Here is a 16,020-nt window from a genome sequence, read left to right as displayed (position 1 = left end):
TCTTAATAACCTTTTTATTTTGGGATGTTTTACTTACAGGGAAGGTGAAAAGATTATACAGAGTTCCCATATTCCCTTCACCCACTTTTCCCCATAATTTTTTTATTTTTATTTATTTTTATTTTTATTGTTATGTTAATCACCATACATTACATCATTAGTTTTTGATGTAGTGTTCCATGATTCATTGTTTGCATATAACACCCAGTGCTCCACGCAGAACGTGCCCTCTTTAATACCCATCACGAGACTAACCCATCCCCCCAACCACCTCCCCTCTAGAACCCTCAGTTTGTTTTTCAGAGTCCATTGTCTCTCATGGTTCGTCTCCCCCTCCGATTTACCCCCCTTCATTCTTCCCCTCCTGCTATCTTCTTCTTTTTTTTTCCTTAACATATATTGCATTATTTGTTTCAGAGGTACAGATCTGTGATTCAACAGTCTTGCACAATTCACAGCGCTCACCATGGCACATACCCTCCCCAATGTCTATCACCCAGCCACCCCATCCCTCCCACCCCACCCCCACTCCAGCAACCCTCAGTTTGTTTCCTGAGATTAAGAATTCCTCATATCAGTGAAGTCATATGATACATGTCTTTCTCTGATTGACTTATTTCACTCAGCATAACACCCTCCAGTTCCATCCATGTCGTTGCAAATGGCAAGATCGCATTCCTTTTGATGGCTGCATAATATTCCATTGTGTATATATACCACATCTTCTTTATCCATTCATCTGTCGATGGACGTCTTGGCTCTTTCCACAGTTTGGCTATTGTTGACATTGCTGCTATAAACATCGGGGTGCACGTACCCCTTCGGATCCTGACATTTGTATCTTTGGGGTAAAAACCCAGCCGTGCAATTGCTGGATCGTATGGTAAAAGCTATAATTTTTTTTTTTTAGAGGAACAAATATATTAAGATACCTAATAAACGTCACCAAAAATATTAAGATCTACATGAAGAAAACTACAAAATTGTACACAAGGACATAAAAGGCTCAATATTATGAAATCACAAAATGTTCCATATAGAAAGGTTTTTTTTTTTTTTTTAAAGATTTTATTTATTTATCTGACAGAGAGAGACACAGCGAGAGAGGGAACACAAGCAGGGGGAGTGGGAGAGGGAGAAGCAGGCCTCCTGCGGAGCAGGAAGCCTGATGTGGGGCTCGATCCCAGGACCCTGGGATCATGACCTGAGCCGAAGGCAGACGCTTAATGACTGAGCCACACAGGCGCCCCAGAAAGGTTTTTTTTTTTTTTAATAGTTTGACAGAATAGCTACAAAATGGTAGAAAGAGTACCTGTATTTCTTCAGATTTACCAAATGTTAGCATTCTACGTGTTTATTATTCTCTTTCTCTCTTTTGATATTTGAGAGTAAGTTGCAGACACACGCCACTTTATTACTGAATTCTTACATACCTATTTCCTAAAAACAGGACTTTCTTCTCACGGTACTACTACCAAAACCAGAAAGCTACAATGAAACTATTACCTAATTTACAGACCTTATTTGTATTTTGCCAATTGTCTAATTAATATCCTTAAACAACTTTTTTTCTGGCCCCGGATCCAATCTGGCATTTTACACAATGCATCCAGTTGTGTCCCTCCATCCCCTCTGATCTGGAACAGTCTCCTGGTCTTTCTTAGTCATCCATGACCTTGACATTTTTTTAAATACATAGGCCATTTATCTTTCAGACTGTTCCTCAATTTGAATTTGTCTGATATTTCTTCATGGTTAGATTCAGGATATGTATTTTTAGCAGGAATACCACAAAAGAGATGTTGTATCCTTCCTAAAGAGGAATTTGAGATTGTTTTTTCAACTTGGTTCATTGATTGCATAAATACTCAAGTGCATACTATGCCAGGCACTGGGATGGGACAAGGACCAAGGCAGGCTTATCCCACACACTCATGAAACATACACAGCTCCGAGTGCCATTCTGTATTTGTTTTCATTTCTAGGAAGGTGCTTATTATTTCAAATTCAAATTCAAAAGGCATAAAAAGGCATGGACAATCTCCCTACCTGGAATCCCTTAACCATCCTTTAGAAGCAACCTGTATTATCAATTTCTTGTCTACCCTTCCAGAGATATGCTAAGCATATACATGCAAAAATACTGGGGCATGTAGCTGGCTCAATTGGTAGAGCACATGACTCTTGATCCCTGGGTCATGAGTTCAAACCCCACACTGAGCGTAGAACTTGCATGCATGCTTGCATGCATATAATAAATACTCCGTCTCTCCCACCGCAAATGGTAGCATGCTACTGATTCTATACAAAGTAACATCTCTTCTGAGCCATGCTTATTCTACAAAACACCATACCTTCTACATTGTTCCATATCTATATATCATTTCCTCATTCTTTATCACAGCTGCATCATTTCATTGTATAAATAGACCCTAATTTATTTAATCTCCTGTGGATAAACATTTAGGTTATTTCTAGTCTTTTACTATTACAAGCAACACTGTGATGAATAACTTGGAGGCTGTTTTACATTTGTTAGTATCTTGAATTATTTTAAAGTCTCTAAGGAAGATGGTGAATCACTTATAGCCACTGTCTGACTAGTAAGTCATTATTACTTCTCAAACTCCAAGAGTGGTACTCACCTCCCTGTGCCTGGTACATGAGGGCACAGGGGACACACAGGGAGAAGTGCTCTGACCTGAAGAGAGGCAGCAGTCAGTCCAAAGCACAGTGGTTAGGAGCTTGGGCTCTGGGGGCATCTGGGTGACTCAGATGATTAAGCGTTTGCCTTCGGTTCAGGTCATGATCCCCGGGTCCTGGGATCGAGCCCCACACTGGGTTCCCAGCACAGCGGGGAGTCTGCTTCTCCCTCACCCTCTGCCTCTCCCCCTGCCTGTGCTCTCTCTGTCTCTCTCTCTCCTCAAATGAATAAATACAATCTTAAAAAAAAAAACAAAAACAAACAAGAGCCAGGGCTCTGGACCTAGATTTGGGTAGCAATTCTGAAATGTAACTGACCTGGCACAAAACACATGTTCTCTAAATTCCTTCCCTAGAAAATGGGGATCATAAGCTTACTGAGAGAATGACATGAAATAATTCTTAGTACAATGCCTGTTACATAACAAACACTCACATATTAGCTTTTTAAAAAAGGTATTCAATCACATTGCATTTTTCTGTCAGATTGGCTCTCCATCTCAACTATAAGTTCTACAGGCCAAGGAATGTGTGTGTTCACAAGAGTAACTCTAGATCTGGCATATGGCAGGTACTCTATAATTTGTATGGAGTGTTTCAAAAGCTATCACAGGGGTGCCTGGGTAGTTCAGTCAGTTAAGGATCTGTCTTCGGCTCAGGTCATGATCCCAGAGTCCTGGGATCCAGATCTGCATCAGGCTCCCTGATCCACAGGGAGTCGGCTTCTCCCTCTGCCCCTCCTCCCACTCATTCTCTCAAACTCTCTCTCTTTCTCTATCTTTCTCTCAAATAAATAAATAAAATCTTATTTAAAAAAAAAAAGCTATCACAGTATGCCATGGGAAAAAAGGACACCTAATCCCAAGTGGATGCTCAGGGATGACCTCTGAGAAGAGGCCACCTGAAGGAAGGTAGGAGTAAGTAAGCAGAAACAGAAGGAAGGGGACATTTACCCCCAACTGAAATACCCTGTTCCTAATCTTTCCCAAATAAGGAAGTAGACATTACATCTGGCATAAAATACCAGTAAACTATTTAAGACAAGAATAAAGAGAAGAAAAAAGGAAATAACTACTTAGCAGTTGTGGAACAAAACAACAGAACAGTTAATCTACACATAGGAAGTTTGCAAGTAACACTTGGCAATAAGGATGTGAAATACTGCCCAGTCACAGTTCTCAATTGCTTTACAATACCATTAGCAAATAAAGAAAGCCTTGATGTGAAAACTCTTTAATTCATAAAGTGTCTGGAATCCAAAGCCATGCTAAAGAATATCCACTTGGTAGTTCTTGTTCTTTAAGATATAGTTTTCAAACCTATTGAGTTTCTCTCTCTATGAAACTAATTGATGTCACCAGTGTGACATTCTGCAATTACTTATTATTTAATAAACTGCTCAAGAAAACTCAAGTCTAAGGACCACCTGGCTGGTTCAGTCAGTAGAGAATGCGACTCTTGATCTCAGGGTGTGGGTTCGGACCCCACAATGGGTATACAAATTACTTAAAAATAAAATCTTAAAAAAAAAAATACTGGGGTGTCTGAGTGGCACAGCAGGTTAAGACTCTGACTCTTGGTTTCAGCCCAGGACGTGATCTCAGGATCATGAGATGGAGCCCCACATCAGGCTCTGCACTCGTCAGGGATTCTGCTCTCTCCCTCTCCCTCTACCCCCATCCCCACTTGTTCTCTCTCTCTAAAATAAATAAATCTTTAAGAAAAAAAACTAAATTCTAGACATGACTCCACTACTAAATAAACAAAAATCTTTTTAAAAAGTGACATTTATTTTTAGAGAGAAAGAGAGGAAGCACAAGTGGGAGAGACAGAGGAAGAGGGAAAGAGAATCCCAAGAAGACTCCACACTGAGCTCTATCTCACAACCCTGAGATCATGACCTGAGCCCAAACCAAGAGTCGGATGCTTAACCAATTGTGCCACCTAGGCACTCATAAATAAGTCACTTTATATCCTCTAGCATCAGTGTCCCCATTGTAAAATGAGAATGTACAGTGGTGGGTGCCTGGGTGGCTCAGTCAGTTAAGCTTCCATCTCTTGGTTTCGGCTCAGGTCGTGATCTTAGGGTTGTGAGATCGAGCCCCACGTCCAGCTCTTATGGAGCCTGGTTGGGATTCTCTCCCTCCCTTTCTCTCCCTCCCCACTCTGTCCCTCTCTGTGCTCTCACTCTCTCTCTCAAATAAATAAATCTTAAAAAAAAAAAAAAAAAGAGTCTAAAGTCTAGTCCTGCCTTAAGCTTAGAGGGGAAGCAGCAGAGAGCAGAAGAAAATCTGCAGAATCTCAGTTGAACATCCTGGCTCCCAGACTGGCTCAACTGCTCCATTAGTATAGAACTTCAGCCAAATCACTTATTCTCTGAGTCCCCAATATCATCATGTGGAAAATGGAGACAATAATTACCTCCTAGAGTTACTGTGAGGGTCACATGATATATGGAAAAATTCTAGGCACAAGATCTAGCACAAAGTGGTGGTCAAATATGTCAACTTTTATATTTTACAGATGAGCTATCATCAGAGTGTCAGAATTTTCAAAACATTTCATATTTTTTAAAACCTAGCAATTGATCAGGGCACCTGGGTGGCTCAGTCGGTTAAGCAGCTGCCTTCGGCTCAGGTCATGATCCCAGGGTCCTGGGATCGAGCCCCACGTCCGGCTCCCTGCTTGGCGGAGAGCCTGCTTCTCCCTCTCCCTCTGCCTGCCACTCTGCCTGCTTGTGCTGTCTCTCTATCTCTCAAATAAATAAATAAAATCTTAAAAAAATAAATAAATAAAACCTAGCAATTGATCAAATATAAATGCCCTGTACACAGACTTTCTTTATAGTCAGGCTTATCAGATTGGCTTCCTTTTTAATTTATTTTTAACTGCACAATTCATAGATTCCCGCTGATCTTGATTTACATGAGATGGGAGGAAGAATCCAGGAACTACCTTAGTGCTGTTTAACAGGCTGGTGCTGACAGGCTCTCTAGGGATAGACGTCCTTCCACTCCTCACTGTTTTGCCTTTTCTAAGACCTGAAAGAACTGGTGAACCACAAACTATACCTTGTCTAGAAAATGGTCCCCCATCTTCCCTGCTTTTACCCCTTGTGCAAAATGTTACAGACTTCATTTCTAGGAAAAGAAGGACATGACTGCATATCTATCTTCTCTTTAAGGGCTTTATTCAACAAATATTTATTAAGTACTTAGTATATGCCAGGTACTGTTCTAGGTCCTTAAAAAACATCAGTGTATCAAAAAACAAACAAACAAAAAGATCCTTGCTTCCTTGAAGCTTCTAGTCTATTTTTTTCTTGAATAATGTAATAGAGTTGGAAGTATGAGCTTTAGAATCAGATAAATCTGGGTTCTACTCTCCCAAATCTACCATGTGCTTAGTAGCTATGATGTTAGTAAGCCACACAGACCCACAGTTTCCTTGTCTGAAAATCCAAATTATCTGCCCAGCATGGATGTTGTTGGAATTAACAATCTGTATTTTGTAAAGCCTATAATGCATTTTTCCCCCCACATTTCAACATTTCTGAACTAGGGATCTATTTTACAACTGTGGTGTCCTGTGGTCGCTATTTTCAAGGTGTCACAGGATGTGGATGCCACTACCTGCTTGTGTGTGACCTTGCTCATAGCCATTTATTAGTTCTGTCCTCGCTTCACTGAGTCGTGTGTTGTCAACACTGGACACCCAGAGTCTAAATGCCACTTTAAATGTCTTCAAAGAGATCACGCTATAATTTTTGGCATTAAAACTGAAAGGCATGGGAACAGCAGTTGAGCATAAATCTGATTAGGGAAGCAAATATCCATCACTGGGAAAATAACCTTAACAACCAAAGGCCTATAGGACCTGGATATGGAAGACAGTGATAGGGATGAAGCTGCAATATATACCGTCATTACTGAGATACGTGGAAAGACTAGCCTGCCACAGGTTGAGTGAAAAAACACCAGGATCAAAACTCCCAGGGACGCCTGGGTGGCTCAGTCGTTAGGCATCTGCCTTCAGCTCGGGTCATGATCCCAGGATCCTGGGATCGAGCCCCACATCGGGCTCCCAGCTCCGCGGGGAGCCTGCTTCTCCCTCTCCCACTCCCCCCTGCTTGTGTTCCCTCTCTCTGTGTGTCTCTCTCTGTCAAATAAATAAAATCTTAAAAAAAGAAAAAGAAAAACCTCCTAGAATAGGTACTAGCTGCTTGGAGGAGATTCCTAGAGACAGCAGCGTGACCTCTTTTAAGAGACACTGCCTCACCAACACTTTTTTTTTTTTTTAAGATTTCAATTATTTATTTGAGACAGAGAGAGAGAGAGAGAGCACAAGCGGTGGGGAGGGGTAAAGGGAGAGGGAGAGGCAGACTCCCTGCTGAGCAAGGAGCCCAATGTGGGACTTGATGCCAAGACCCTGAGATCATGACCTGGACCAAAGACCAACTGAGCCACCCAGGTGCCCCAAGAAACACTCCTGATGGCACAGAGATACGTCAATGACTCTGAGTCAAAAGTGATTCTGAAGAGTCAGACTCTGAAAGTGTTAAAATTTGGGGAATACCTTAATCGGTTTCTTTTACTTACATTTTCCCTTTTATGTGCGCATAGAGTGATGTGATAAAAATCTATGTCTAAATAAATCTAAAAGAGCTCTTTCAATGAGTATATAATAAAAATTCTAAGTGGCAAAAGCACTTGTATCAGAGTTTAACTGGCAAGGCCTTTTCTTTTGTAACAATACATAAAGCAATTATGTATCTTACCGCTGACATCTCAGAGTCAATAAAACATGGTAACACTTGGGATCACATAGCATAATGATGAACATTCAAGAAATGGTAGCAATTTTTTTCAGGCTTTGCCAATATCAGATACATAAAAAGGTGAGTAAAAACCCTGCTCCTGCAGCACTCAAGTCTGACTGGGGAGATGGACAGCCCACTTCCCAGGTCACTCCAGGTGACACTTGCATGAGAAGAGTGACAGAGCTGGAGAGGAAGCGGAAGGAAGAAGGAAAGATAAATGCCAGCCTTCCCAGCCAGTTCACTAATAAAGTTGGCTCTACATAGGACAAGGGAGTACCCTAGTGCCCCCCGCCTCCCCAAATGCCTGCCCTCCTCCTAGCTCCTACAGTTCCCATCCAGCCACCTGCCCCTGAGCCATACCCCTCGTCATCCACCAGCCTGGTTCCCACCACCAATGGGCCTACAGCGCTGAATGAAGCCACTCCTCCGAAACCACCAAGGACTTGAAGTTGAAAAGCTCTCACTTCATCGCCTGCCTTTAACGGCAGATGTGTACTCGAGATAACAGGTTGAGCTATAAATACAATTTCACTTTAAAATGCTGTTATAGGGGCACCTGGGTGGCTCAGTCGGTTAACTGTCTGCCTTTGGCTCAGGTCATGATCCCAGGAGCCCCATCTCTGGCTCCCCACTCAGCAAGAGAGTCTGCTCCATTTCCCTCTGCCCCTCACCCCGCTCGTGCTCTCTCTCAAATAAATAAAATCTTAAAAAAAAAAAAAAGATTATAGGGAATCCAATTCTATGACATGGAATAACAGAATTTCTGAACAAGAAGAGAAATTCCAGGCTCATGGTTCTCAAATGTGTGTGGAAGACAGCCCCGGAAATCAACGTTCTTTGCTGAGTACCATTAAATATTAATATATTTGTTAATATCACAGAATAATGATGGCTGATATTTGTAAAGTACTTCCTACGTGCTAGGCATGTTCTAAGTACTTCAACATGCACTGATTCATTTCATCCTCACAACAACCTATGAAGTAGGGACATTATTACCTCCACTATACAGGTGAGGACTGAGAAAGAGAGACGTTAAATGACTTGTCCAGGGAACTGAGCTAGTAAGAGCTAGTAAGTAAGTAGCAGAGCTGCAATCTGAGCCTGAGCAATCTGGCTGCTGAGTCCACGCATCCGACCACTATTCTACACTGCTTCTCATCCTGTAAACTAAGAACGCTTCCCCTGTGTTATGATTCCAGCACAAATAACTCCATTATATGAGCTATATAAAAATCACATCCAACCTCACTTTATAATTTTTTCAAAAACTATCAAATTAAGCAGGACTAGATATTCCCAAGTTTTCCAACTTTTTCTTTTTCTTTTTCTTTTTTTTTTTTTGGCCACTGTTCAGTTGCCACCTCCTAGCGCTGGCTAAGATGATTGGCAGCAATAGCAACAAAGGGTTAATAACATTTCAGGGGGTAAAATTCAAAAGTAAGAAAATTCTTTTTTTTTAAAGATTTTATTTATTTATTTGACAGAGAGAGACACAGCGAGAGAGGGAACACAGGTAGGGGGAGTGGGAGACGGAGAAGCAGGCTTCCCATCGAGCAGGGAGCCCAATGCAGGGCTTGATCCCAGGACCCTGGGATCATGACCTGAGCCGAAGGCAGACACTTTGCGACTGAGCCAGCCAGGCGCCCCCAAAAGTAAGAAAATTCTATCCTTTATTTTTATTTAAAGGAAAGAACACCTTGGTACAGTTTTAGAACACTATTTTGGGGGGCGGGGAGAAGGACAGTTTGAGAACCACTCATCTGGAGCAACTTCTATTTTATATAGGACAAACTCACAAACCAGAGAGATAAAGCAAATCACTTCAAGTCACACAGCAAATAAAGACAGCATAAAAGTCAGAGCCTGAGACTTGTCAGTGCTCTCACCCCTCCACCACACTGGGCTGACAGTGGAAAGGATTTAGATGATGCGTTAAGCAGAGATTTCTTACATTGCCTAAACCTGTTTGTCTTAGCTCTCCTTTTCTCCTTTAAGCTTATTGTCCTTGACTTCCCAGCTAAACCATCCCAGTAAAGATGAGTACAAGACAGAAAGCAATTTAGGCATGGATTACACTCCAAACGCTAAGAATTTAAATTCGTGGATAACGCTTTGTATATTTCCTTTAAAGTTATGTTACACACTATATTTTGATTCCCTGTATAATAAAAACGTTTATTTACTAGTAATTTAATCGAAACAAAATAAATTTAGCTGAAATAAAAACTTAAGGAACCATCCGTTACAATGTCAGAGGTCAGTGATTAAACAAAGCTAGAAAACAAAACTAAATGTATTAAGGAAAATCAGTTACCTTTTTATATAATAACGTCATCAAGCTGCTTTCAGTTCTATATAAACTATATAATTCAATTCTACATATCTTTTCAGTTCTTAATCTACAATTAAGATTAAATGATTTGGGGGCACCTGGGTGGCTCGGTTGATTGAGCGTCTGCCTTCGGCTCAGGTCATGATCCCGGGGCCCTGGGATTTAGCCCCGCACAGCACTCCCTGCTCAGCGTGGAGTCCGCTTCTCCCTCTGCCCCTCACCCCGCTTGTGCTCTCTCACTCTCTCTCAAATAAATAAAATTTAATTTAAAAAGGTTAAAAAAAGATTAAATATTTAGATTTTTTTAAATCATGGTACTTGTAAAAAATACATATTTAAAGAGTATAAGATAAAAGGTAAATAAAGACCCCTGTGAATATATAAGACAATGAAAAAGGACTTTGGCTGCCTCCACTTTGACCTTAAACTTCCTAGTTGGGTTCTTCTTTCCAGCAGGTCTCTCGGCGCAGGCAGAAGACCCTGTGGGCAAAACTACCCCCCTCAAGCAATAAGGACTGCCCTGAGCCAGCAAGACCCCACGGGACTGACCCCAAGACAATGACTGGCCTGACCTTCACTGCCCACCTGTACTTACCCACCCACCTTTGCCCCACATTTTCCTTATATAAACCTGAACTATTTTCAGCACTTTGGAGACAGTCTTTGAGATGCTGTTTGGGACCCCCGCAGCCAGGTGCTCTTATACCCCTCCGCACAGGCTACCATGAGACTTCTGGATATAGTACTTCTAAACATTTAGAGCTTGGTGGGACAAGCATTTTTTTATGTTTAACTTGACCTTGAACTACAACACACCTCTGCCCTTGAGCTAGGGAGCTGCATTCAGAGCAGGGAAGTAGATCGGGGGCCCATAAACTTGGGGCCATACCTGTGGGTCCCAATCTTGGCTCCACCCTTCACTAATGGTTGACCTTGTACAAATTACCTAATCTCTCTGTGGCACAATGTCATCCAGTGTAACATGGAAACAGAAATAGGATCTACTTCACAGAGGTATAAAGAGAATTAAGTGAGTTAGTATTTGCAAAATGCCTAGAACACTAGAATATGGTACACCCTTTAAAAGTTAAAAGAAATAATAATTCGGGTGAATTTTGAGCCATAAATCAAAAATGGTACAGCAAGAAGAAACTAACTAGGGGAAAGAGAAAAGGGAATAAGAAAGTCCAGAAAAAAAGACAAGAGGAAAGCGACGAGGAAACAGAAGATCAGAGTATTCCAGAAGGAGAACAGTAAGACAGGGAGGAAAGGAGGCAGGAGGACAAAGCGGAGGTGAAGGGAAGTCTAAGAAAGAAAGAACTAAATGACAAAGTAGGCAGGGGAGTGGGGCAGAGAAGGGAGAGAAAAAAGTCAAGGAGAAAAAAAAGAATCTGATTGTTCTGAGGTAACAGGATAAGAATTAGAAGTGAAAGCAGAACATGACCTTATTCCCCTGATAAAGATTTCCTGAGGTAGTTACAATCGGGGCTGGGGAAGGAGACACCTGGTAAGCTCCCACCACTCTCGGACTGCTAAGGACAGTGACCTTTTGAGAACAAATGGGATCCTGAGAAGGTGCCCAGAGCACTGCTAAAAAATGCCATACATACCATCAACCGATGAAAAGATAAACACAAGCTGGTCAACACAGAGAATGAAATATTACTCAGCTTTAAAAAGGTAGGATAAAAAAAGAAAAATTTTACAAAAATAATAAATTTTAAAAACAAATAAAAAGGAAGGAAATTCTGACAGATGCTATAAGGTGGATGGACCTTAAAAACACGATGCCGAGTGGAATAAGCCAGGCACAACAGGACATACATTGTAGGCCTCCGCTTAGGAGGTAGCTAGAGTAATCCTATGCATGGACACAGAAAGCAGGACAGAGGTTCCCAAGGCCTGGGCGGGTTATTGTTTAATGGGTAAAGTATCTGTTTGGAATGATGAAAAAGTTCTGAAAGTCAATAATGGTGATGGTTGTAACAACACTGGGAACGTACTTATTGTCACTGAATGGTACGTTTAAAAATGGTTAAACGGTAGATTCTGTTTTATGTATATTTTACCACAAAAACAAATAAAAATAAAAATATGCCATAGATGACCGCAGTAGAAATGCAGTCTCTGCCAGGGTGGACATGGGACTTGGCTGGTGCCCTTTTCCATCGAGACCATGAAGAAACCCCACGGTCACTCAGGGCCCCTACTCCTCCCATTCAACAATGAACCCTGCCCTCCACGGGGCCGGCCTCTGCCCAGCCTGACTGAACCTGCACTCCTGCGGTCACCACTGCAATGCCTCCCAGCTCAGGTCACAGGGGCTGACCTCCGACTCACCCCTCTCTGGAATTCCTGACAGCCAATCCGCCATTATTTTCTCATAGCAGGGTAGCTACCACATACAGCACCTACCAAAGTGCCTGGCACACCACAGGTGAACAATAAATAGCAGCGATTGCTCTTTTCTGTTTGAAAGATTTTATTATTTATTTATTTGAGATTTGATAGAGAGCGAGCCCGGGAGCAGGCGGAAGAGGCAGAGGGAGAGGGAGAAGCAGACTCCCCGCTGGGAGCCCGATGAGACCTGGGGCTCAGGGCTTGATCCCAGTGATGAGGGAGCAAGAGGCAGGAGGAGGACAAAGCACAGGCTGACAGTCCGCAACCTCTCCCCCCTTCCCCCTACTCCTGGGTGGGATATGTGACATTCCTCCAGGAAATTTCTAACTATCTTAACGTTGGTGCTTTGCTAGCGGGAAGAACAACCTCAGCTTGATACCAGCCAGGCTTCCAGTATCCTGAGGGCCTTCTTAGCATATGAACGTCCCTTAGACCCCTCCTTTTGTTCTTCCCTCCCCAACCCCGTCGTATATGTCAGCCATTCCTCACAGCCCCAGCGCAGCTCCTCTTTCTGCCCATGGATTCTGTCCCTGTGCTTTAATAAAATCACCTTAAAAGAATTTTTTCTAGGCCGTCAGCTCCTCACCTCACCGCCATTCCAAAACCACATCCCCAGGACCCTGGGATCATGACCTGAGCCTAAGGCAGATGCTTAACTGACTGAGCCCCCCAGGCGCCCCTTACTGCCAATGTCCAGTCAAACCTCAGTCTCATTCTTCCCGCTTCTTTGGTACAAATACCTCTCCCACGTGAGGGGCCTCCAAGACTCCTTTTAGTGGGGGGGAGCGGGGTGGCCAAGTGAGAGGGTACAAAGGAAGACCCTTGTCCAGTTCATTTTCCTGTTAAGGCCCAGTCAGCACAAGCCACTCTGTGGATCCATTTCAACGGCTCCTTTTTTACCCACCTCCCAGTTTCCTAGCTCACAAACGCCCAGGCTCTGGTTCTGGATTTATTTCTTGGATCTCTGACTCCTGACCTGACTCATCTTGGGTTTTACACCATACACCATACTTTTTTTTTTTAACGCCGGGCTTGGGAAACACCCTATCCCACCAGCCACAGGAACACCTACCGGTAACCACAGCCCTCTGGGTCCAGCACCGAGCCCCTGCGGCGTGGCCGAGGGACGATGGTGGGCCAATCACCAGGACAGGACCTGTGGCTAGCCAACAGGTGTCAGGTGCCTTCCGCGTGCTAGTCACTGGTCTAAGCAATTAACACTTACCAATTTGTTCATTAATTTAAGGTCAGAACAACCCAATTAAGTTGTTTAAAACCTGTATCTTTGGGGCGCCTGGGTGGCTCAGTCGGTTAAGCGTCTGACTCTCAATTTCAGCTCAGGTCATGATCTCAGAGTTGTGAGATGTTGCCCCGTGTTGGGCTCTGCACCCAGCGTGGAGCCTGCTTGAGATTCTCCCTCTCCCTCTGCCCCTGCCCTGACTCACAAGTGCTCTCTCTCTCTCTCAACATAAATAAATACAATCTTTAAAACCTGTATCCTCACAATTCAGAAAACAATAGCACAGAATCATAAAGGAGTGCTCTGAACAGCTGCTGACCCCTGCACGACTAAGTGGTAATACTAAATGGGAAAGCTACAAAAATAGGCCAAGTCAAATGAAAATAAAGGGCTTCTATTATGCGCACTCACTTGGAATGGCGAGGAGAATTTTTACATTTAACCGCTTTCTGGACAAAACAGTTTTAGAACTCAGAAGAAAGGACAAAAAGCTACTGGTCTCAGCTCTTAAAGATGAACAGGAACTGGTGGCAGAAGTAGCAATGGACGAATACCAAAATCTAGAAATTTCAGCGCAAATTCCCCATTCTTGCTGAAAAGGGGAAGCCTAAATAATCTGTCACATAAGTTTCTCAATTTTAAACATTCACAACAAATTGGTAACACTGAGAAAAACTGGAAATGAGACATTTAAAATAACAATACTATAACCTTGTCTAGCAAGGTGTTCCAAAGGCCCTGACAGGTACTGTTGATTTGCTCTTCATCTCAACCCAGATGAGCTCCATTGCACAGAGCAGTAAATGATGGAGACAGAGCTCACATAACCTGCCCAGTTGTGGGTCTGCCCAGCCTGAACTCCCTCCATTTACTAACCCAGGGCCTCATCCTATTGCACCCCTCTGCCCCCAGGCTAAGGAGCTACTGGAAACCAGCGAGTGAGGGTGGAGTCATAGGATGAAAATATTATTTTTAATTCCACAAGGAAGTAAAATAAACACAATTTTAATTAGAGAAAATATGCCTAAGGAACTAAAGGTTTCTGAGAGCCCAGGGAACAATGAAACATTCAAGATTGCAGAAAAACTCCCCCAGATAAAAAATTATTTGTTTTATTGGTTGATTAATTTTAAATAGGATTCATGCCCAACATGGGGCTTGAACTCACGACTCTGAGATCAAGAGTCACATGCCCTACTGACTGAGCCGGCCAGGCACCTCTCCGGATAAAATTTTATGCCATTGGGAAAAAAACTTTAGAAACTGGATTAGTGAGCAGACGATGGTAGAAAAATTTCAGAATAAGCAGCACTTTTAATATTAGGGGACTGATGTGTTACAGACTAAAAACTATTGCAGAATACATCCTAAAGAAATTTTCCTAATTCATTGCTGGCCATCATCAAAGACAATACCGTGTAACCAGAAGAGAACTGAACTGAAGTTAAAAAAAAAATAGAAAAGAGGATGACAAAAACAAGCAAGGAATGGCTCAAGCAGATCTGAAATGGTCCCCTTGGCCGTCTTTTCCCACTCCACTTATATGTCCCTTTGCCCTTCTACTCTCCATACAGAAATCTTCCCACCAGGCACCAAGTCCTCCTCCTTCCTCGAAGAAAAGAAAAACCTAGGCTAAGAGTCTTGCTGGGGGTCTTAGCCAGATAACTCTACATTAAAATCCTTGAGAGTTCAAAAGGAACCACCATTCAGTGTGAGTTCTAAAGAATGATAAACCTTGGTGTTTGCCTTTTCCTTTTTACAAAGAAAGCTGGTTGGCTGGTAAAATCTGAAGGCAATTTCAAAGAGAATCTGTTAGGAGTCCTCTATTCTCCTCTCAGAGGATTTCAGGTGGAAACCTCAAAGCAGCAGAGTGTATCACAGGCCTATGGAAGAGAGTACAAATCATGAGCATACAACTCGAGGGAGGGTCACAGAGCAATATGGTGGATCAAAGCATGGAACACCACCAGTGCCTGAAAGCCTCATAGCATCCTCTCCCACAGGGAACCACCATCTTCCTCCACGATCCACCTATCCTCTGGCAGGCTGCAGATGGGCAGGGCACTCAGTCCCATGGAGCTGACTCCAGGCTGGTCTACAGATTGGGTCCGCTCCTAGGTCTGACCTTCCAGAAGTTGTAACAGAGACTCTGAGGTGTTTCCTAGGGGGCTTCCTCTTTGGTGGGCCCTGAATTCCAGTTTTTGTCTCCCCAACGATGTGAGACTACCAAAATCCCTACTCTTCTGTTACTTTTCGCTCGTTACCCTCTTGACCAGCACAGTTTAGCAGCGAATGCCTCAAGAAGAAAACCAGGGCTAACCTCAGGCTCACCTCTCTGTGATTTCTTTGCCTCTGGGATGTTGGCCCTCCTGTTCTGCCTGCCTTTGTAGTCCTCCAACTCGGATCTCTATCTCTTCAGTCCCAAGAGATTGCCTAAAGTTCTGCAGGCTTCTCTGCCTCTCAGACCTCTCAGTTTTTGTTTAGGCCCTGGTAAGGAAAGCAGGTCTGACATGATGAGGTACG

The 16,020-nt window shown here is 43.0% G+C and overlaps 1 protein-coding gene across 1 annotated transcript in view; it reads right to left on the bottom strand.

Moving 5' to 3' along the window:
• Nucleotides 1–16,020, bottom strand: part of PRDM10 (PR/SET domain 10) — a 95,994-nt gene that overhangs the window by 65,186 nt on the left and 14,788 nt on the right. The gene's annotated exons all lie outside the window — the stretch shown is intronic.

Source organism: Eumetopias jubatus, unplaced genomic scaffold (assembly GCF_037043125.1).
Source record: "Eumetopias jubatus isolate StellerSeaLion01/CBP00866 unplaced genomic scaffold, mEumJub1_p1.0 scaffold_13, whole genome shotgun sequence".
Taxonomy (NCBI): Eukaryota; Metazoa; Chordata; class Mammalia; order Carnivora; family Otariidae; genus Eumetopias; species Eumetopias jubatus.
This window is presented reverse-complemented; position numbering and strand designations above follow the sequence as displayed.